The 22,913-nt window shown below is 37.8% G+C and overlaps 1 long non-coding RNA gene and 1 pseudogene across 3 annotated transcripts; both read left to right on the forward strand.

Moving 5' to 3' along the window:
* The first annotated feature begins 6,082 nt into the window (after positions 1 to 6,082).
* Positions 6,083 to 9,719, forward strand: LOC132097085 (uncharacterized). 3 transcript variants are annotated; one of them, XR_009422661.1, is made up of 5 exons: positions 6,083 to 6,165; positions 6,473 to 6,559; positions 6,911 to 7,146; positions 7,351 to 7,510; positions 9,660 to 9,719. It is a non-coding gene; the product is annotated as an uncharacterized LOC132097085 (long non-coding RNA). The 3 variants fall into 3 exon arrangements; XR_009422660.1 differs by lacking the exon at positions 9,660 to 9,719 and having other exon boundaries at positions 7,351 to 7,588; XR_009422656.1 differs by lacking the exons at positions 6,911 to 7,146; positions 9,660 to 9,719 and having other exon boundaries at positions 7,351 to 7,588.
* A 9,465-nt stretch (positions 9,720 to 19,184) lies between these two features.
* Positions 19,185 to 21,289, forward strand: LOC132095411 (P2Y purinoceptor 3-like; annotated as a pseudogene).
* The last annotated feature ends 1,624 nt before the right edge of the window (positions 21,290 to 22,913 follow it).

The following is a 22,913-nucleotide window of genomic DNA, read 5'->3' on the forward strand; positions in this document are numbered from 1 at the left end:
TTCCCAATGTGGTTGTTATATGGTCACACAACAACGTTAAAAATATGACAAATTAATGAACGCAAAGATGTATTAAATCTACATCTAATTAATGAAAATATTAAATAATAATACAATAAGTATTAAACTTATTTGTTAAATAATAACACTAACATGCTAGCCAATTTATTAGGTCCTCTCTGCTAATTTTGTGGGTAGGATTTGATATTTGTTACTTCAAAATAAAAACTATGGCTTTTACTCTACAGATCTAAAATCCTTGATGTGTCCATAAATCCCTTATTAACAAATAGACATACAAAACAATACAATGTCATAGATCAAGGCAACGTGAAAATAAGCGATGCATAAGTGATGCAGTTCAATTTTTCACCACATTTACATTGGAAAATTGTGGAGTTTTGTGGAGCTCTGACACTGTTTCATAGCACCCGCTTCGAAGTCGTGCGTTAATTTTGAATTTATTAAGCGCACTTTACAACTTACGACACATTTACCATTTATTATTTTCTATATAAATGTCGATATAGCCTACTGTACATTTCTATACAAATATTAAAAATGAATATTTTGGTGAGGCACTGCCACACCCGCGGCTGACTGTATTCAGAAGGGAGAGCTGCAGCCCAATTCAACTGTGAGCCACTGCTGCTGGTGCATCGTCCTTTCTTTATGTGCGGAGTGGGGAGCGCGCGCACTGCAGGGCATGGAAGCGGCCATGCAGTCGCTTGCATTTTTTTCCTGTCAACAGTGTAAACTACTTAAAATACTCAATTTTTGGTCATAAGAATAATACATTATTTAAAGCTTTTATTTGTGTAAACTCACAATATCAAGAAAACTTTAGCAAAATAAACCACCACAAAAAGGACTGTTTTAAATCTGCTATGAATATGAAGTTTGCAGATTGTTGTAGGCTATTGTACTGTATCTTCTATAAAGATGAATATTACATTTCGTTAATTTAAAAAGCACGTTAATGTTGTATAAATAAATAAACTTTTGTTCTGTTAGATGTGTTTTGGCTAGTTTTTGTCAGGCGCGGATATATGGGTGGGCCTGGGTGGGCAGATTGACTGGTGGCCCACCCAATCAGATTAATAAAAACAATTAATTTTTTTAATTTTAATAATAACAAATTAATAAATAATTTAATTTTAATAGTTTCATGAGGACATTTAAGTAAAGTAGCTACGAAAAATAGCTACAAAATAAAAATATTATGTCGGCATATCACGTGTCAGTCCAGTGATGCTATCATGCAACACAGCTGGTTCTCTTGTGAATTTGTTTTCTGCACGGGCCGGCCACACGCTCTCCGTGCGCGCACTGACTTAAAAGTGGCGTAACACCACTGTTACACTGTTACACTGTGAAACACACATACTCCGTGTGCAGTGCGTGACTGATCCACGACTGTAGGCTACCACAAACACATACTCACTATTTGTATTTCAAATCCAGAAGTTATCAGAAACTTTTATTAAAAAAGTAAAAAAAAAGGGTTGTCAGCATTGCGATTCTCTTTGTACATATACACTCTTTAATAGACGTTTTAACACAATTTAAACAACGTATTCAGCGCTACTTATATAGATTTATATATTAAGTTGCTCAAACAAGTGGTAAAATATTTAACCATGTAGTACTTCGCAAAATCGCAAACATTTCAAATCTTAAAATTGACAAAAACAGCCGACTAACATGCCTTTTCTTTTGCATTTAAGTTTTAATACAATAAATATTGCATGTCACAAAGAAATTGTTTTTTCACATCCACCATGAATGAGACGAGAGTTGTTCATTATGTCACCTTGTTGAAGTAAATTTTATTTTTCCTTGCTTTACCCCAGTCCTAAAGTAAAAAAAAAGATGACTGTGTAAAAGAGTATAAATAAATTAAATGCATTTATGGTGAGATTACTACATTTTATTTAATTAAACGCATTTATGGTGAGATTATTATATTTTCATGTCAATCTGTGTTCATTTTGACCACGAACCATGCACCGTCAGCCTGTCACTTTAATTCAGCGCGTGCAGCACATCAGAAATAGACTCGGTGCGGAAACGATCTCTGCACTGCACCGCACATGGAACGGATCGCCGGACCGCATCCGCGCGCAGTGTGAAAGCTCTATAATACAGAGCCCGGGAATCATGTGTATAAGATTAAAAAACCCGAGGCCCCTCTGTATATTCACCAGGCCCACCTATTAATGACGTTCTGTATCCGCCACTGGTTTTTGTATGTTGTATAATTATAATAGGCCTATATGTATCTAGGTAATGAAAAAAAATAAAATAATAATAAATAAATAAATATATAAATATATATATATACATACAAAAGGAAAGCAGCTGCTTGAACCTCATTCTGGGAGAAGACTTATTTATTTATTTTTTACCATGAAGAAAAAAATCAATCGGATGAGTCAGGTTCTGCACATCTGAGAAGAAGAAACAGGTAAGACGTTTTTAATCTTATACATTACAATAATGAACGATTTTTCATGAGAAATGTTCGCCTATCTATAATACGAATAAAACACGACAATTTTACAACCGGGAAATATGACCTATTGGGTTTATTTGCACTTAAACATTTTTAAATAAATTGTAAAAATAATACTAAATTACAATTATTATAATATGAATTATTTATTAGTAAATAATACTAAATTATATGTATATATATTAATTTATACTCATTTAATTTATATATTTGAATTCTAATGTATTATTTCTTGATAACAGGCGCTGCTAAGTATAACACACCGTTGCCATGAAAAACAAAGTGTTGCTATGGACGCAGGTATCTAGACGGAAATGGCTATTTTCTTTATTATTTTCTTTATTATTTTCTTTATTATTATTTTTCACATTATCCATTACATAATATAACGTAATTATTAGTATTATAACGCAATATATCATTATATAAATATACATTTTTTTTTTATAAAAAAAAAAAACGTTTAACACCTATATAGGTCACAAATTCTAAATCTGGCAGCGGGTATATAAGCTGGGGTCTGTGACCATCGCGCTCACACCTCTCACTCACTCAGTGGACATCCCAACTGGACATCCCAACTGTCAGTTTCTCTGAGGTAATTCTTCTAATTAACCATTCTATTTAAATTAAAAACACAAAACAAAATGACATATAATGTACGTTACATGATATAAATAATAATAATATGGAATTATAAGGACAGTAACGTTAGCTTTTGAGCGAAATTTTCTCATGGTAAAACGGCCGTTTCCACAAGAAATTGAATAAATTGTCATAAAATTGACGGACTTTCTTTTCCAGTAATAAATGTACCACATTTACTCAGACAAACTGTTTTTCCGTCTTTTTCTTTAACTTTATACCACTGGTCCGCACTGTCATCGCCGTTATTTGTCGTTAAATACCGTTATGTTTACGTGACGTCATTTGCTCTAAAGAAGTAGCTTATCCTTTTCAGATAAGCTCATTAATTTTTTAGGGTCTGTCATGTTAACATTAGCTACTTTAAAATAAATTATGAATACAATTAATATCATTATTGTAAATTATACTTTATTTGAAAATTAACGCGCCTTCTCACAGGCTTGGCTGTGAGCTCGCGCGCGTCCCTCAACCTCCGCACGAGCGCGACGGTGCCGTCATCACAGTGGGCGCGAGACCCCATTTCGCGCAAATGTGTGCACGGCATTTTTTGTAACTGCACGAAACTCCGCTTCTAGAGGTGCACGACTTCGAGCTTATTCTGGCCAAACAGCCAGCACCCAGTTTGCGCTTGCATTTAAAAAAAAGAGCCTAGAAATAAGCAGAAAAAAAAGAAGAAATAAGCCTTTTTGGTAAAAATAAAGGTCCATGTTTAACAAAACATAACAAAACCAGAACAAACTATAAATACATAAATACAAAACACACAAACAAAATAAAATAAAAATAAAATAATAATAATAATAATAATAATTATAGTAATAATTATAGAAATTAAACTTTAATGCACAACCGGTTAGGCAATTCACAATTCAGGCATTGTATCTAATATCATCTGTATCCTTTGAAGTAACAAGTGTAAATAAAATTGTCCCACGTCTACGTATATGTGATTTCAATTCACTTTGTCTCTTGTCTGTGCTTTCCAGACCCTGCCCTACAGACAGATTACCATGATGTCATCTCAGAAGGTAGGCTTGTCTTGCAAAAAAGGTTTTCAAATTTACAGCATATTGCTGCCATGCCAGAAAAGGAATCGATTTCACAGCAATGTGATAAGTTCAATGTTATATCAAGATGTTTTTCACCTTATAATGTGGCGTGAAAGATCACTGTATTTGCCTAAAAATGTACGATCTTTAGGTTTTTTACTTAAATAACATGCGTGTACACATTTGCAGAGAAAAAAACACATAGCTGTGTCACACAACTGGATGCCTGCAGAAGCTAGGAAAAGAGAATACAAACGACTATGGCAGAGGGTACAACGGAAAATGAGAAATGTGCACATTAACGCAGCTGGTCCTAGTACTGTGCTAAACAATGAAGCACACAATCCCAGGGACACTATGCCAATCTGGAACCCAGGCCTAAAAAATGCAATGACTGGAGAATCTAATAGTGACAGCGATGAAATGTCGTTTGTCAATACTGACATCAGTGCAGTCACATCACTACAACATACAATGGCAGAAGACACAGAGAATATGGTTCTTGAATATTCCAGTAGTGACATGGATGGAGAGTTTTTTCAGAATACTGCCAACATTGATATGCCCACTGAAAATTTAGAAGAGGAGTTAAAGAGGTGGATCAATGAATATAATATCAAGCACAATGCTGCAGAAAAACTGCTCAAAATTCTCAGGATCATTAGACAAATGCAGTGCCTTGCGTTTGAGAGCTACATGCACCAGCTGAAGAAGATGGTTAGATCAGGAAACCATGTTCTAGTCCAAGCAGCAAAACGGCTCCAAGAACGTTCACAGATTCCTATACAAACATGTGAAGAGAAACCAATACAATTGAAACATCCTAATAATGTTTACATTGTTAGCCCAACATCCTGGTGTGAAGTTCTGGAGAGGACCAACTCCGGAAAGCTCTTATGTAGAGTATTCTCGCACTTAATGTCGTACCTTACGAACCATGTGACTCGATGATCTATGGAGCCTATGTATGTGGTCCATCAAAGATGGAGATACTGGACAAGGCAAACTTGCAAGGAAGGGCAATGATCCTTGAGGATGGGCATGGCCGCAAAGTTGTCTTTTCTCTCCTTCATGACCTTGATTAATGAAATATGGAAATATGTACATAGTTAGTATTATTTTTTTTTCTGTCATTGCTTTAATGTCTTAACTTAGATTTCATATACTGAATATTGACCGTCTTTTCTAAGGAGTGTCTGTTCTTCTGTTTGTAATGTAGGTTGGATTTTACATAGTTATTTTTGAACAAGAAAATGCAATTGCTGTGGCGCCTGCATTATGGGTAGAGGAGGTGAATGGGGTAAGGGTACATGCGCACACACACACACACACACACACACACACACACACACACACACGTAATACCGGAAATAACATATTCCCTGAAATGTTTTAGGTTCTGATTTGCTACTGGCCCCGTAGAAACGCTGCTGCCATGGCAAAGGCCTCCCAAAGGCCAGATAAGGAGCTCTGGAAGCGGCACAAAATAAGAATACTCTCCGAGACTGGTGAGAAAACTGAATAAATATATAGTCATATGAAAGTACACTGCCTTTACACAGTAAAATGATTACAAAAACTAAAAAGATAACTCAAATTTACTCTGTCCTTAGACAACTATAAGACAGCCAGAGAACGAGCCAAAAAAGCTGTAGAAAGTTCAAATGTGGACACAGAAGAAGAGGTGCTAAAAGAGCGGAAAAAAAAAGTACCATCAAAATACTGGACCGAGAGTGAAGGTAAACATATGCGATTGCTTTTTGTCATACATTAGTCCACTATTTATGTATAAAAATCATGCCATGATTACAGAGAAAACTACTCTATAAAACTAAACTATATATAAACTGTTTCATCCTGAATGAATAGAAGAATGTGAGATTCCTACCAAAAAAAGGAGAAAAATGTCAACATCCTCTCAGAAGCCATCAAGCCTCCCAAAGCCTCCAAGTTGTAAGTAACAGATTTAACTTTTGGTGTAATTTCTTGTGTTGTGTTGATTTGATGGTGGTGCGTCAGCGTCAATTAGTGAACAGGCAAAATAAGTGCATTGCCAGCTGACGGGAAGAAGCTATTTTGTGTGAAATACAGTACAAACAAATTTCTAATGGAAATCCTATTTTAAAAAAGTTTTGAATTTGGTTGGAGTGTCTTATATTGTGTGAGTTGCAGGTTGGTATTTTTTGTCATGGCATTTTGTGTAAAAGTACTCAACTCCCCTGAACTGAGTTTATCGCATGCTTTCAATGTCTGTTTTTAGACAAACCACCTACTGACATCACAGCTCACTCACCTGAGGAAGATGAGCCATCCCTTCCAAATCTTTCAGCTAATAATACTTTTCATGGTATGCATTTTTAATGTTGATATTCTATTCATTTGTTAAGATAAATGGTTCAATAAATTAAGATTATGGCTACATTTTCTAATCTCAATCTCTGTTACCTTAAATTATACATTCATCTCTGTAAAGCTGCTTTTAAACAATCTGCATCGTTAAAAGCGCTATATAAATGAAGATGACTTGACTTACTATCCAAATTAGACCAGCTATTGCATCTGGCAATACAGTCATGCCAATGTCTATATTTTATTTCTTGAAGTACCACACATATGCCTGAATACTAAGCAAATAACTAAATGTCAAGATGAACCCCCCCCTTCCATCATCATCATCTCACCCATCTAAATTTTTCAGATTTCCAGCATCTCATCGAACAATCTGAGCAGCGGATGCTCCTCGCAATTGAGAGAATGTCAACAGATATTTCCAATTCTATTTAGCGTCTGATCCAGGCTATTCAACAGAATCGTCCTGGTCCGGCAACCATCACAACACCACCACAGGAGACCATTGAGAGGCCCTGCAAAACATTGCAGGAGCTGCAAGCTTTCCTATTAAAACTTGAGGGCCCAGAAGGGAAAAAAAGGATGGTATGTTGATATAGCACAGGGGTCAGTAACCTTTTTGTCACAAAAGTGACATTTTTAAGTTCAAAATGTAGATCTGTGTGCATGTAGGCTAAATTATCAGAATTAAATACACCTCTCGCATTTGCTTGTGTGTCAGCAGTTACCCTGCTCCATGTGGCATTGCAATACTAACATTTGCTTTATTTATCTTTATATGTTGCATAGATACAGTTTTTGAGCCTGATGGGAGGTAGCAACATTGGAGACGCTGTGAGGAGAATCCTTCGGAAAATAGCCACCAATGAGGCCTGGTCAAATTACAGCCTGAAAGGCCGAAAAGGAAAACTGACCTTCATTGGGACAGCCCTCCACCATATTGTTTTAAGTATGCTTTTCAAAACTTCTCTCTTCTTTTCACTTCATCATGCAACTTTTTAAAGAGCAAATGATAAACAGAAAAATGTCTGTACTTACCCTGTACCTTCGAATAATTTGTTTTCTCGTTTTTGACTTCTAAACGAAAAAAAAAACAAGTAAAAAAAAAAAAAAATCATTTTATTCAGCAAGGATGCATTAAATTGGCCAGAAAAGAGAGTTAAGATTTACATTTCAAATAAATGCTGCTTTTTTTTCTTTCATTCATCAAATAACCCTGAAAAACACAAAAATGTGAAGAAGCACAACTGTTTTCATCACTAATAATCATAAATGTTTCATATGGTTTTAGTTTTACTTATTCACTTATTCATATTGCTCATAAAGTGTACTTTTGGATGTCAAAACTTTATTACAATAAACTAAACAAATAAATGTAAATGTAAATATGAGAATTTAAAAAATAAGAAAATAACAGATGCATTGTGATATAGGTGACAAAATATTGTGAGAAAATATGAATATGAAGTTATTTAATGAGCTTCCTCACTTAACCAGTTATCTGTGCTTCCTCAGCAATGAAGTTCCACATTTCCGAACACGAAAATGCATGCAGCAAATAAGCCGTTCACAATATTTTCTTCAGTTAACTCCAAATTTCTCCCACATATTGGACTTGATTTTTGATGACGTATTGTCTACAACTTTACAAACTCCTCCACTAGCTATTCTTTTCTTAAACTCCTCAGAATCCATCTCGACGACTGCAAGCAGATAGCGCGCGCGGTTATGATGAATTTTTAAAAGTGGAAGTATAGTTAACGTTATAGATTCCTGGGAGGGCGTGGCACGTGGACACAAATAAACTGATATGGAATTTAAATTGTTTTATAAAAAATTATTTTATCAACTTGAAATACAGGCATATTTTTGTAGATGTGTTCCTAAAAATATGCATTACGTTTGCATGTGATTGTTTTAAACCCATGTTTCCCCCGTGTCCGACCCGACCTGCACCCGTATCCGACACAGGTGGATATTTTTCATCCGTTTGAGCAAAAACCTACAGGTACCCCTACAGGTACCCGAACCCGTGCAGGACTCTAGCTGTAAACTACACCATATAGGCCTATGCTTATATTTAATTTATATTATATTTAATTTCACGAAAACACAAAAACATTTGCAATATTACAAATACAAATTATTGTAAACTATCACAAGACCCATTTATGAATTAGTTAATTAGTTTTTCCGATTACAAAATCAAGTCGTTATTTTAGTAGCATGAAAAAAACAATAGGATTATAAATTAATATCTCACTTACATATACAGTTTTCCACGAGTGAATTCAGTGAAATCCAGATTGTGTCTGTCTCTGTCTGAGGCGGCACTGGCGTGAACGCGGCAAAAACTCCCGCAAACCAGCAGTTTTTTTTTCTTAATTCTTATCTAAACTCATATGATTGGTTATTGCATCATGAGCTCATCAGATTCGTGTCTGATTGTTTATAATGCTCAACGCTTAAATAAAAATTCATATTTTGCATGTCATAACTGCCTACTGTAATATGGCTTAACACTTTTAATTTATTTTCACATTTTATGTCAATAGTGATAATCGTCATATATTTATTTAGATTATTTTAAACCCCTTGTAGAATATGCATTTGTATCCATTTTGGAGGGAGCAGGGCAATTGCGTCAACAGCAATATTATTTCCACATCGCGCCGTTCCCCGGTGCTGTCCGAGGCGATGGTGCTGAATCGGTTGATCAATTCTTATTTTAGAATCAATTATTCTCTCGTGCAGGGCTGCTTCACTGCGTTATGTGAAAAAGCGTTGTTCTTTATAAAAGTACTACAGAAATAGTTGAAATCGCATCTATTAGGACTAATGGGATATTATAACAAATATAAAATAAAAATATAAAATAATCCAAACTATAAAAATACCTATAATAGCCTAGTCTACATATTTAAAAATGTATAACAATAACGTCATAATAATGGTCCATTTTAAATGTTTAAGTGTCTCTTTTTTCAATTTTTGTTCGGTGGAGCTGTGACTATTGTTCTTGTAAAAACTTTTCAGCATAGTTTTGAGCCCTGAGACTTTTCACATTTATTTTGTTACATTTTTTTTTTCTCTTCTAGGTGCTTGTGCCAAACAATTTCCGAAACACACAGAAAAGGAAATTGATACATGTATAGGGGAAACCCAAGTTGGTCGCAACACCTGTAAGTTGTTTTATTCACTGAGAGCTCTCTCTCTCTCTATTCTCTAGAATAACATAACTGTTTTGATTTATTTACTTAGTACCGGTACTTATAAACAAAGTGGAGTTAAAAGTAATTAAAAAGTTGTTGAAGTGATTGGTAAATATAATGTTTAATTTTTTCAGGCAGCGGAAGAAGAACTTCGGGCACCTCCTGAGGATGGAGACAGTGACTGATACACATACACACACACACACACACACACACACACACACACACACACACACACACACACACACACACACACACACACACACAGTATATATTTAATATAAATTATTGTTTTTGTTATTTGTTGTTCACCATTTACGCAACATAAAATGAATATAAATATGTGTTCTTTTTGTTATTACTGTTTCCTAATATTTGTGTGTGTGTATAATATATATATATATAATTTATGTAATATATAATTTATTTATAATCTGTTTTTGTTCACACAAAATAAATGACTGATTTTATCTTTGAATGTGTTAAACGTGCATGCTTATTCCTGTTTAAAGTTCTGAAAGAACAAGTGTTTTTTGCAGTAAAATTCTAGTTTGGTTCCCTACAGGTCCTTGAGACCAGTGGGGACGTTCTGAAAACGTTCACATAACGTCCTGAATGTTCTGTGAAGGTCCTCAAAATAACGTCCCCCAACCCTTTAAAGAACTCCACATCATGACCGTCTACGAACGTTCCCGGAACGTTACTAGGCGACGTCCTTGACACCAGTGGGGACGTTCTGAGAACGTTCTGGGAACATCACATTTGCAAATATAACATGGTCCCCTAAACGTTCCGATAACGTCCTGAATGTTCTGTGAAGGTCCGCAAAATAACGTCCCCCGACCCTTTAAAGAACTCCACATCATGACCGTCTCCGAACGTTCCCGGAACGTTACTAGGCGACGTCCTTGACACCAGTGGGGACGTTCTGAGAACGTCCTTGGAACGTAGCATTTCTAGCTGGGGACTTTCCTCAGCTTTAAACATTGCCTCGCATTTCCCACACATGCACCTATGGAACAAAAAATTGTATCAGGAATAAAAATATCTCTGTCTCTCGATGAGAAACTGCTAAGTTATATCACGTAACGTAAGTCTGGACGGATATTAATGAGCATGACAAACGCCTGATCAAAGCTTAGTTTCTGTTATTGTAAGTTCCAATACGCCCAGATGACCAATAATATATTTGCTATTAACTGTTATACGATGGTAATAATCTGTACAATATTTTGAGCACAGTTTATATCGTTAGCGAACGTGTATCTATAAGCTAACACTGGTCTCTCACCAAGACACCTGCCCTGTTCTCCACTGGTTCTCCTCACACCACAACTCAATTTGTCTCCTCTGACCGTTGTTCTGTCTAACATTAATCCTGGCCTGTCCCTGCTCTCTTGGCAGCCTAGCAGGTTCATAATTGTATGGCTGTGGTCCGTCATACAAGTAAGTATGAACAATTTCCTCAGCGTCTGAAACGTCATTGCGGTCCATTTTTCCCCCTGTTGTTTGAATCGACCGCTCTCCCTCTTGCTACGTCACGCCCATTTTCAGATGCGGAAGTAAAATTTTATCACAAAAACGACTCCAGAAGCCACTGTAGCGTATTTATAATTTTTTTTTTAAGAAAACCTAGTTCCTACATTATTTTTCTATACATTGACTCGTTGGGTCTTCTAACCTGCAATATGCTCTTTAAGAGATAGGATCTGAGTCTTCATATAGGCCTATTTCACACCATGACGTAGGCAAACCGGAAGTAGGGTAAGTTATTTTCCGGTGAAAGCGCTAGCGTTCATTCGCTTGACGAAAAATGGCGGAGACCAAAAGTAATCAGAGGTGTAGTGTGCCTTTGTGTTCTTCAAATTAAAAAAACAACCTTATTTATCATTTCATAGTTTTCCCACCGACGAAAATTTTAAAAAAGCGTTGAAATTGGGCTATACGGAGAGAGGAGGGGGCGACCTTTACTGTGAGGAAAGGTAGGACTTTAGTGTGTGTTTAGCACTACACGGAGGATGAGGTCCGTGTCCAACCGGAGTCCGGTCGTAAAGATCTCGCACCACGAGCTGTGCCTTCCAAAACGGGATGTTTGTGGTGCAGAGCAGTAAATGTCGAGATGGTGCAGGAGCACGATCACAACAGCCGTCCTGTCCCAGGTGAGTGTAATGTTAACTAAAACAATAACTTAAATTAAAAGTTTATCGGCAACTATAGACATTAATAAAATATAGTATGTTTATTTGTATTGTTAGATGTAACGTTATACAGTTAATGTAGCACATGGTAGCAGTTATGCTAACAGTCGAGCAGGTTAGTGAAGCGGTGTTTTTATACTTTTGCCATCACCCTTTTATACTACTCTCTTTCTGGCTTAAGTCACACAAAATTAACAAAGACAATTCAAGTTATCAATAAAATCCACAACAATTTAGGAAATACGAGCAGTTGAACAAACACCTGTTGTACAAGCAGAATTCAAATTATTTTTTAATGGTTTGTAGGTTATTTAACTTTGAATTGATGTTCTAAGTAACTGGTATATTATTGCATAAATGTGATAGTAACTTTCTAAAATAGTGAGTTGTTTTTTATTAAAGTGTTATGTTTAACACAAAATAATACTATTATAATGTATTGTTGTTTGCTTTACTTTAATTAGGTGCTCTTGCTGAGGCATGGGGAAAAAAAGAGCTGGAAAAAACACCTGCTAGTGACAGCAGCAGCATCTATACACCTGCTAGTGGCATCTTGCTCCTCCTCACCTGCTAGTAACATCAGCATCATCTATACACCTGCTAGTGACATCAGCATCATCTACACACCTGCTAGTGACATCAGCATCATCTACACACCTGCTAGCGACATCAGCATCATCTACACACCTGCTAGTGGCATCATGCTCCTCCTCACCTGCTAGTAACATCAGCATCATCTATACACCTGCTAGTGGCATCATGCTCCTCCTCACCTGCTAGTGACATCAGCATCATCTATACACCTGCTAGTAACATCAGCATCATCTATACACCTGCTAGTGGCATCATGCTCCTCCTCACCTGCTAGTGACATCAGCATCATCTACACACCTGCTAGTGACATCATGCTCCTCCTCACCTGCTAGTGACATCAGCATCATCTATACACCTGCTAGTGACATCATGCTCCTCCTCACCTGCTAGTGACATCAGCATCATCTATACACCTGCTAGTGACATCATGCTCCTCCTCACCTGCTAGTAACATCAGCATCATCTATACACCTGCTAGTGACATCATGCTCCTCCTCACCTGCTAGTGACATCAGCATCATCTACACACCTGCTAGTGACATCATGCTCCTCCTCACCTGCTAGGGACATCAGCATCATCTATACACCTGCTAGTGACATCATGCTCCTCCTCACCTGCTAGTGACATCATGCTCCTCCTCACCTGCTAGTGACATCAGCATCATCTATACACCTGCTAGTGACATCATGCTCCTCCTCACCTGCTAGTGACATCATGCTCCTCCTCACCTGCTAGTGACATCAGCATCATCTACACACCTGCTAGTGACATCATGCTCCTCCTCACCTGCTAGTGACATCAGCATCATCTACACACCTGCTAGTGACATCATGCTCCTCCTAACCTGCTAGTGACATCAGCATCATCTACACACCTGCTAGTGACATCATGCTCCTCCTCACCTGCTAGTGACATCAGCATCATCTACACACCTGCTAGTGACATCATGCTCCTCCTCACCTGCTAGTGAAATCAGCATCATCTACACACCTGCTAGTGACATCAGCATCATCTACACACCTGCTAGTGACATCATGCTCCTCCTCACCTGCTAGTGACATCAGCATCATCTACACACCTGCTAGTGACATCAGCATCATCTACACACCTGCTAGCGACATCAGCATCATCTACACACCTGCTAGCGACATCAGCATCATCTACACACCTGCTAGTGACATCAGCATCATCTACACACCTGCTAGTGACATCATGCTCCTCCTCACCTGCTAGTGACATCAGCATCATCTACACACCTGCTAGTGACATCAGCATCATCTACACACCTGCTAGCGACATCAGCATCATCTACACACCTGCTAGTGACATCATGCTCCTCCTCACCTGCTAGTGAAATCAGCATCATCTACACACCTGCTAGTGACATCAGCATCATCTACACACCTGCTAGTGACATCATGCTCCTCCTCACCTGCTAGTGACATCAGCATCATCTACACACCTGCTAGTGACATCAGCATCATCTACACACCTGCTAGCGACATCAGCATCATCTACACACCTGCTAGTGACATCAGCATCATCTACACACCTGCTAGTGACATCAGCATCATCTACACACCTGCTAGTGACATCATGCTCCTCCTCACCTGCTAGTGACATCAGCATCATCTACACACCTGCTAGTGACATCAGCATCATCTACACACCTGCTAGTGACATCATGCTCCTCCTCACCTGCTAGTGACATCAGCATCATCTACACACCTGCTAGTGACATCAGCATCATCTACACACCTGCTAGTGACATCAGCATCATCTACACACCTGCTAGCGACATCAGCATCATCTACACACCTGCTAGCGACATCAGCATCATCTACACACCTGCTAGCAACATCAGCATCATCTACACACCTGCTAGCGACATCAGCATCATCTACACACCTGCTAGCGACATCAGCATCACCTACACACCTGCTAGCGACATCAGCATCATCTACACACCTGCTAGTGACATCATGCTCCTCCTCACCTGCTAGTGACATCAGCATCATCTATACACCTGCTAGTGACATCATGCTCCTCCTCACCTGCTAGTAACATCAGCATCATCTATACACCTGCTAGTGACATCATGCTCCTCCTCACCTGCTAGTGACATCAGCATCATCTACACACCTGCTAGTGACATCATGCTCCTCCTCACCTGCTAGTGACATCAGCATCATCTACACACCTGCTAGTGACATCATGCTCCTCCTCACCTGCTAGTGACATCAGCATCATCTACACACCTGCTAGTGACATCATGCTCCTCCTCACCTGCTAGTGACATCAGCATCATCTACACACCTGCTAGTGACATCATGCTCCTCCTCACCTGCTAGTGACATCAGCATCATCTACACACCTGCTAGTGACATCATGCTCCTCCTCACCTGCTAGTGACATCAGCATCATCTACACACCTGCTAGTGACATCAGCATCATCTACACACCTGCTAGTGACATCATGCTCCTCCTCACCTGCTAGTGACATCAGCATCATCTACACACCTGCTAGTGACATCAACATCATCTACACACCTGCTAGTGACATCAGCATCATATACACACCTGCTAGTGACATCATGCTCCTCCTCACCTGCTAGTGACATCAGCATCATCTACACACCTGCTAGTGACATCATGCTCCTCCTCACCTGCTAGTGACATCAGCATCATCTACACACCTGCTAGTGACATCATGTTCCTCCTCACCTGCTAGTGACATCAGCATCATCTACACACCTGCTAGTGACATCAGCATCATCTACACACCTCCTAGCGACATCAGCATCATCTACACACCTGCTAGTGACATCATGCTCCTCCTCACCTGTTAGTGACATCAGCATCATCTACACACCTGCTAGTGACATCAGCATCATCTACACACCTGCTAGTGACATCATGCTCCTCCTCACCTGTTAGTGACATCAGCATCATCTACACACCTGCTAGTGACATCAGCATCATCTACACACCTGCTAGTGACATCATGCTCCTCCTCACCTGCTAGTGACATCAGCATCATCTACACACCTGCTAGTGACATCATGCTCCTCCTCACCTGCTAGTGACATCAGCATCATCTACACACCTGCTAGTGACATCAGCATCCTCTACACACCTGCTAGTGACATCAGCATCATCTACACACCTGCTAGTGACATCAGCATCATCTACACACCTGCTAGTGACATCATGCTCCTCCTCACCTGCTAGTGACATCAGCATCATCTACACACCTGCTAGTAACATCAGCATCATCTACACACCTGCTAATAACATCATGCTCCTCCTCACCTGCTAGTAACTTGCCTGGTTTGTGATAAGGAAATTTTGCTATCTTCTAGTAAGTTTAAGCTTTTGTTACCTTCTCAGCCAGGGTTTTAACAAACATTATACATATAATCTTTCACATACTTCTTAGTGTGCTTTTTTTTGCTGAATTTAATGCTTAGGTTTTAGTGGAAAAATTAAAGTCATACAATTTTTATAAAAATCTGACTCTATACTTATGATCTGCAATATCGTTTCAGATTCTGAACACATCAGAAAACACAAACTCCTCCTGACATATCTTTTCAGTTTGGGGTAGGTATGTTGCAACAATATGAAATTAATAACAATAAAATGTAATTAATTGAAGCATGACTTATTGGGGTAACTGCTTTTTCTTGTAATAGAACACTATAGAACTACATTCACTATAGAACAGGAACATCATTTGTTGGTAAATTTTTCTTGCCTATTTTCTTCCTAGCAAAAAATGAATGTATGCCAAAGTAGAATTCATCAACGTTAGCCGTGATCTTTGTGATCAGCTCATCATCTCTCCATACCCTCTTCACATGGAAGTCACCTCTTGTATTTGTCACAAGATCACACCAAGTTAACTAAGCCAGTAACCACCAGCTGACCTTGGAATGCCAATTGTGTGTTTCTTTCTCAGTTTTGCATGGCCCCCAACGAACTCAGTGTGGGTTGCCTCTCCGATTTCTTTCACATCAGGGCACTTAACCTCTACCAGGCCATAGGGAGGTTCTTCATTTGGGTCCACTACTTTGCCATCTGCAAAGTGGATGATAAGACCAGATTTTAGAACGTTAATGTCAAAGGTCTCAGCATAGCAGTGAAGAACCTCTGGTTCAAGTTTCAATCCTCTACACATCGCTCTGTAGAGACCCCAGACGACAGATGTTTACACACACTGTTTAATGCAAGATATAAATGCATTTAACCTGCAATTACAAATGCATAATGTTATGATGTTTTAATCCCAAAATGTTGAATACTGATATTTGCAATGATTAAAAAAAAAGAAAGTGCTTTAAGATGTGAAATTAAAAACACAGATATCTAGACAATCATGAATAGTAACATCACTTCCTTTAATGTTTTTACTATACTGGTGATATGGAATTTGTTTAAATATTGTTAAAAGTTTTGAAAAAAATAAAGTACTGTATTACATGTTTATATGAAATTATTATACAAAATAAATATGTAGTTAATTTTAAAGTATATCTACATTTCTTGCTTTCATACATGGTCATATGAAAAATTTGCCTGGTAGATTTCTGCCATTTACTGGAAAACACATTTAAAATTACAATTTTAAACAAAAGCACTATATGAACATTCTGAGTGATTTTATTACACTAATATACAATCAGACATCCCAATTTCTGTTTTGGTAAAGTCATTAAGTGTCATGTCATTTAGAAGAAGGGAACACTTTGTTTTTTTTTATTTGGGGTCCTGAAATACCCTGAACACTTGCTACATAAATTAAATAAAACTGAAACTCATCCTTTTTTTGTTTTTATTCTCCCTTACTAAATTATATAGTTACTGATGCTATGGACTGTGGGATTACTAACAGGCTACATTGGAAACCATTTTGTGATAAATAAAAATGAATTATTAAACTAAATCCTGTATGTATTTACCTCAAGCTGATGTGGTTCTTCACGCTTTCTTAACATATGGCCCTAATTACCACTTTCCCTGCAATAATATTTGAGTCTGAAGTGTCCAAACACGCACATATAGTTAACAAGAAGTTAGATTTTATTAAACCGCTTTGAAAATAATCCATAAAAGTAAGTTAATTCGAAAATCATTATCATGGCAACTGGCTCATTATACATAACGTTACCTTGATAATCAAAAGTAAATTGTTCCAAAAATAATTTGTAGCCTTCGTCCAACTTGGATCTATTCACATCTCCCTGAAAATCATAAAAAAAAATGAATTAAAACGTACGATTAAAAAAAGAAAGAAATTAATGCTTTATATATGTTGCAAATAAATGATGATTGTTATATTCATCAAAGTCACACAAACATATTAGGCAGCACAAGTGTTTTCAGCAATTACAATAATAAGAAATATTTTCTGAGCACCTAATCAGCATATTAGAATGATTTCTGAAGGATCATGTGACACTGAAGACTGGAGTAATGGATGCTGAAATATGAGGTTTGCCATCACAGGAATAAATGACAGTACATTTAATACTAAAAACAAATAGGAAAAGTTTACATTATTATTTGTCATTTTAATTATATTTCTGAATATTACAGTTTTACTGCATGTTTGATCAAATAAATGCAGCCTTTGTGAGCATAACAGATTTGACATTTTAACAGTCTTACCGACTCTAAACTTTTGAGTAGTTACGTGTATATAATATATATACACATAACTACTCAAATATATATATATATATATATATATATATATATGTTCAAAGTCATAATTGCACTCCACTAAAGACAACTTTGATAAAGACAACTTTATCACTCTACTAAACAGGTAAGTGAAAGATTTTTAACAGCTCATGACCAGATGAAATAGCTGTTTCACCGTATCCGATTTTTGCATTTACACTAAACACTGCTGAAACAACCAAACTTAGACATTCTGACCTGGAAAAGGAAGTAAAACAGCATGATATACAATGGATGCAGTCGTGGCCTAATGGTTAGAGAGTTGGACTCCCAATCGAAAGGTTGTGAGTTCGAGTCCCGGGCCGGCAGGAATTGTGGGTGGGGGGAGTGCATGTACAGTTCTCTCTCCACCTTCAATACCATGACTTAGGTGCCCTTGAGCAAGGCATTGAACCCCAAACTGCTCCCCGGGCGCCGCAGCATAAAATGGCTGCCCACTGCTCCGGGTGTGTGCTCACAGTGTGTGTGTGTGTGTTCACTGCTCTGTGTGTGTGCATTTCGGATGGGTTAAATGCAGAGCACAAATTCTGAGTATGGGTCACCATACTTGGCTGAATGTCACTTTCACTTTCACTTCACTTTCACTTTTCAGATGCAAATAAAATTATACAGTGTTTTGCTTTCCATAATATTTTGAAAAGTCAACAAAATATCTGCAAAACATTGGTCTTGTACGACGGTGAAAAAAGAGGAGAGCCCTTTTTGCAGCCTGGGCGAATTTAGCGGTGATAAGTCATGTGATCTCATTTGGTGGTGTCCACCGGAGTTGACATCACTTTTTTTAATGATGTATGACTCGCATTTACTGGGGAATATCCGATTTGTCTGCTTACATGAATGAGGCCTGAATCCGATCTGAGAAAATCTAAATCCATGCGTTTTTTTCCTGCTTACAGGTTCACCGGTCATATCCGATCTGTGCCACATGAGAGGAAGAAATCAGAATTGGGTCACTTGAACCATGCAGTGCAAATGGGGCCCTTGATAAGTTTACAGCTATGCATAGCAGTAAACTCTTGCAATATGTAGGAAATGTGAAGGGTTGTTTGCACTGTTTATGATGTCTGATTCGCCAAGTTATAACCTTGTTATTTATTTAGCCAAAGCAGACTACCTTAATGTCATTTAGTGACCTTCAGATACTGATTGATTTATTTACATAGTGTCTTATATGTCTGAAAAGTGGTAGGCAATAAGCAATTCACCACAAGCTCAGTCAGCTGTGTGCTAACTTTACCGGGAGGTTGGGATAGTCATGACATCCATAGAATCCCAAAGGATGTTTAATGTGCAAATGGATCCAGAGGGAGTCTAGGCGTAGTTTGACAAAGGTTGATCGTTTCTAAAGCCGGTAATTACATATCGTTTATATTTGTTTCGGGGAAGAGAGATGGGGTAGAGAGTTCTGAGGTGAGGGATAGGGATAGGGTGAAGACTGGGTAAGATAGAATAGAACATAGAGGGGAAGTGTGGTTACTGTTTGATGGGTTAATGAAGTGAAAAGGTCTGAGTCAGCAGCATATATACCTATGTGCAAACAATACTGGGGCTTGTGAAAGAGAAAGGGGGATGCGGGGAGGGCTTGCTTTTATAGTTTGAGACAACCTGGTACATTTTGTGAATCTGTTTGGTTTGAAACAGACAAGGGTCTTTCCTCCTCACATAATTCTTCAGTTACTGGCTCCTGCAATATTGACGAGTCCTACAAGTACATATTCCTTCCTATTTGCTACTCCTTTACCTTTGTCTTCAGCATAATCCTTAACTTTGTAGTTCTCTACCGTTCATTTCGACGCACCAGGCGCTGGAATGCTTCCCTGATTTACATGGTGAACCTGGCCACGACGGACTTCATGTATGGTTTGTCCCTGCCCTTTTTGGTTGCCAGTTATGTCATGCGGGACGACTGGGTGTTTGGAGACTTCATGTGCCGTCTAGTGCGTTTCCTCTTCTACTTCAACCTCTACTGCAGCATCTTCTTCCTCACTTGTATCTCAGTGCACCGCTACCTTGGCATCTGCCACCCCATGAAGACCATCACCTTGGAGACCAAACGAGCAGTAAAGGGGACTTGTGTTTTGGTGTGGATTGCTGTTTTTGCACTAACATGCCCAATTTTTCGTTTTGCACAGACACAGTATCTTCCACGGGAAGGTAAGGGCTCAAGGGAGGAGGTGTTCAATAATTGCTGGGACGACGCAATTGATAGAGAGTTCCATGATTACATTCCTTACGGGGTCACACTTCATTTCTTAAGGTTTTTTGTGCCATTTATCATTGCCTGGTGCTACTCGCGAGTGGTGTTAACAATATTTCGGACACTGCACTCTCAACCTTCTCCTCAGAGAATCATAATTGGACGGGGTGTGAAAGTGTTGCAGGGATCGGTGGAGAGGGCATGTCAATCATCTTGGGGGCTCATTCTCCCTACATCAACAGGCGGCGCAAGTCCATCAAGACCATCATTACTATCACTCTCCTCTTTGTCCTTTGCTTCTTCCCCTTCCATGTCACTTGCACCATTTTCCTACTGCTGAAAGTGATGAGTAGGGTGCAGTGCCACACCATGCGCATGGTTTCCATGTGTTATAAAATCACCAGACCGCTGGCCTCGTTCAATGCGTGGCTGAATGCACTGCTTTATTTTCTTACTAAAGAGAAATATGCGCCCTGCTGTCAAAAACCTGAACATGCCCAGCATGGCCTGCTATGGCCACTTAGGATGCTGGGAAAAGGAGAGGAAGAGGAGAATGAAATTGAGGAGACAAGGAACCACAAGGACAATGGGTCAACAGTTGAAAACAATATACAGAGGTCTACCTTAAGGAATGAGCATGTAAACAAGTGAAACTGGTGGACCTGGCTTTATATGGAATTCATTTGAAACAAATGGATGTTTTTGTTATAATATCTGTATATTGTTTTTGTAACTCTGTGTATTCACATTAAACATGGAGGATCTTGTTGTTGTGTCTTTTCAAGACCCCTTACAGATTGTTTTACTTGTTGATTGATTGGATGATTAATTAGTTCTTGTAAAAATATATTAATTTGAATATTGTTTTAGCGTATAATAATTCCAAAAACACATAGAATAATAATCTAATTATTATAGGCATACCTCAGGTTGGACACATTATGTGCAGGAACTATGTTTAGCGCTGTCATGGATTGTCATGTCATGTTGTGAATAATTAAACTGTTTTAATAAAAATTTTCTGTACCTGTTTAATTGAAAATCAAAATATGACTGTGATCTTTTAAAATCACTATACATTATTAAGCACTATTTCAGATTTTCATGTCTTTGTGTGAGTAGAGTATATAAATGTGTTGTAGAATAAACTTCTTAATGGTTGATGTGTTGGTTTAGGCATCTTGTTCACATTAAAAGAACATAACACATTTGATAAAATGCTGATCATTTCTACATACACTTCTATATCGCTCATCCATTTAACCAGAAACCTCACTTTGTGTACTTTCTATGTACACTGGACATGAGTACATCAGTACACAGCACAAGCAGCCTATACCCTTTGTCCTTCTGTCTTTCTAAAATAAGATAAAACCAGATAATCCCCAAAAGACCTCGGCTACGTAGACTGTTATTACTACTTGGTATTACATTAGCTAATGATCAGCTGTCCTGTTGCAAGATTTCCCAAACCTAAGGAGTCTCTCTAAATGTAAACATTTATATATGGCAGTAGATGTAGAATGCATGTTATGGATGAAATACCTTGTCAGCACAATAATATAACTATTTTTGTTCTAAGATCTCAGTGGGTTAATAGGGGCTACTGTTTATGATACAGATTCAGTCATTATAGTATATATCGCACAGATCATGTATATTGAGTAGATTTTTTGCCTAGATGTGGTCATGATTCAATATGATATGATATGATATAGAATACCAAAAAAGGATATGAGTGCGTTCGAAGAAGAGCTTGGACAGATTGACTGGGTATCCTTTTTATCTACTGAAGATTTGCAAACAGTGCATAAAATTTTTATAGAGAAGATAAGAAATATAAAAAAATAAATGTACAAAATCTGTTAGAAATAGGCATAGAAAGAATAACCTACCATGGATTTCGGAAGAGGTATGGATGCTCATGAAAAAGCGCTATAATGTTCTAAAAAAAGCTACAAAATCTGGTTTACGACAGGATCGGCTTCTGTTTAATAGCTTTAGAAATAAGGTGGTTAAGACATTACAACAGGTTAAGGCACAATATTTTATTAATATTTTAAATAAGGCTAAAGGAAATGGCAAAAAGGGCTATTAATCAATTGATAAATAAAGAATCTAAATCATGTGCTAAATGTTCAGAATTAAATCTTGAAGGAAGAATACTTAATAAACCAAAATTTGGTATCAGATATAGAGAACTTAACTCAGCTGAACCTGCTTTTGATTTAATAACTATATCAGATAATAAGATTCACAATGTTATAAACATCTTGAAAAACTCATACGCCTAAGATATAGATGGTTTAAATTGTAATTTTATTTTTAAATAACTGTGAAAATTTTTTAGTACCAATATCACACCTTGGGAATTCAATATCAATTAAGCAATCTATTTTTCCAAA

Source organism: Carassius carassius, chromosome 2 (genome assembly GCF_963082965.1).
Source record: "Carassius carassius chromosome 2, fCarCar2.1, whole genome shotgun sequence".
In the NCBI taxonomy this organism is placed as follows: Eukaryota; Metazoa; Chordata; class Actinopteri; order Cypriniformes; family Cyprinidae; genus Carassius; species Carassius carassius.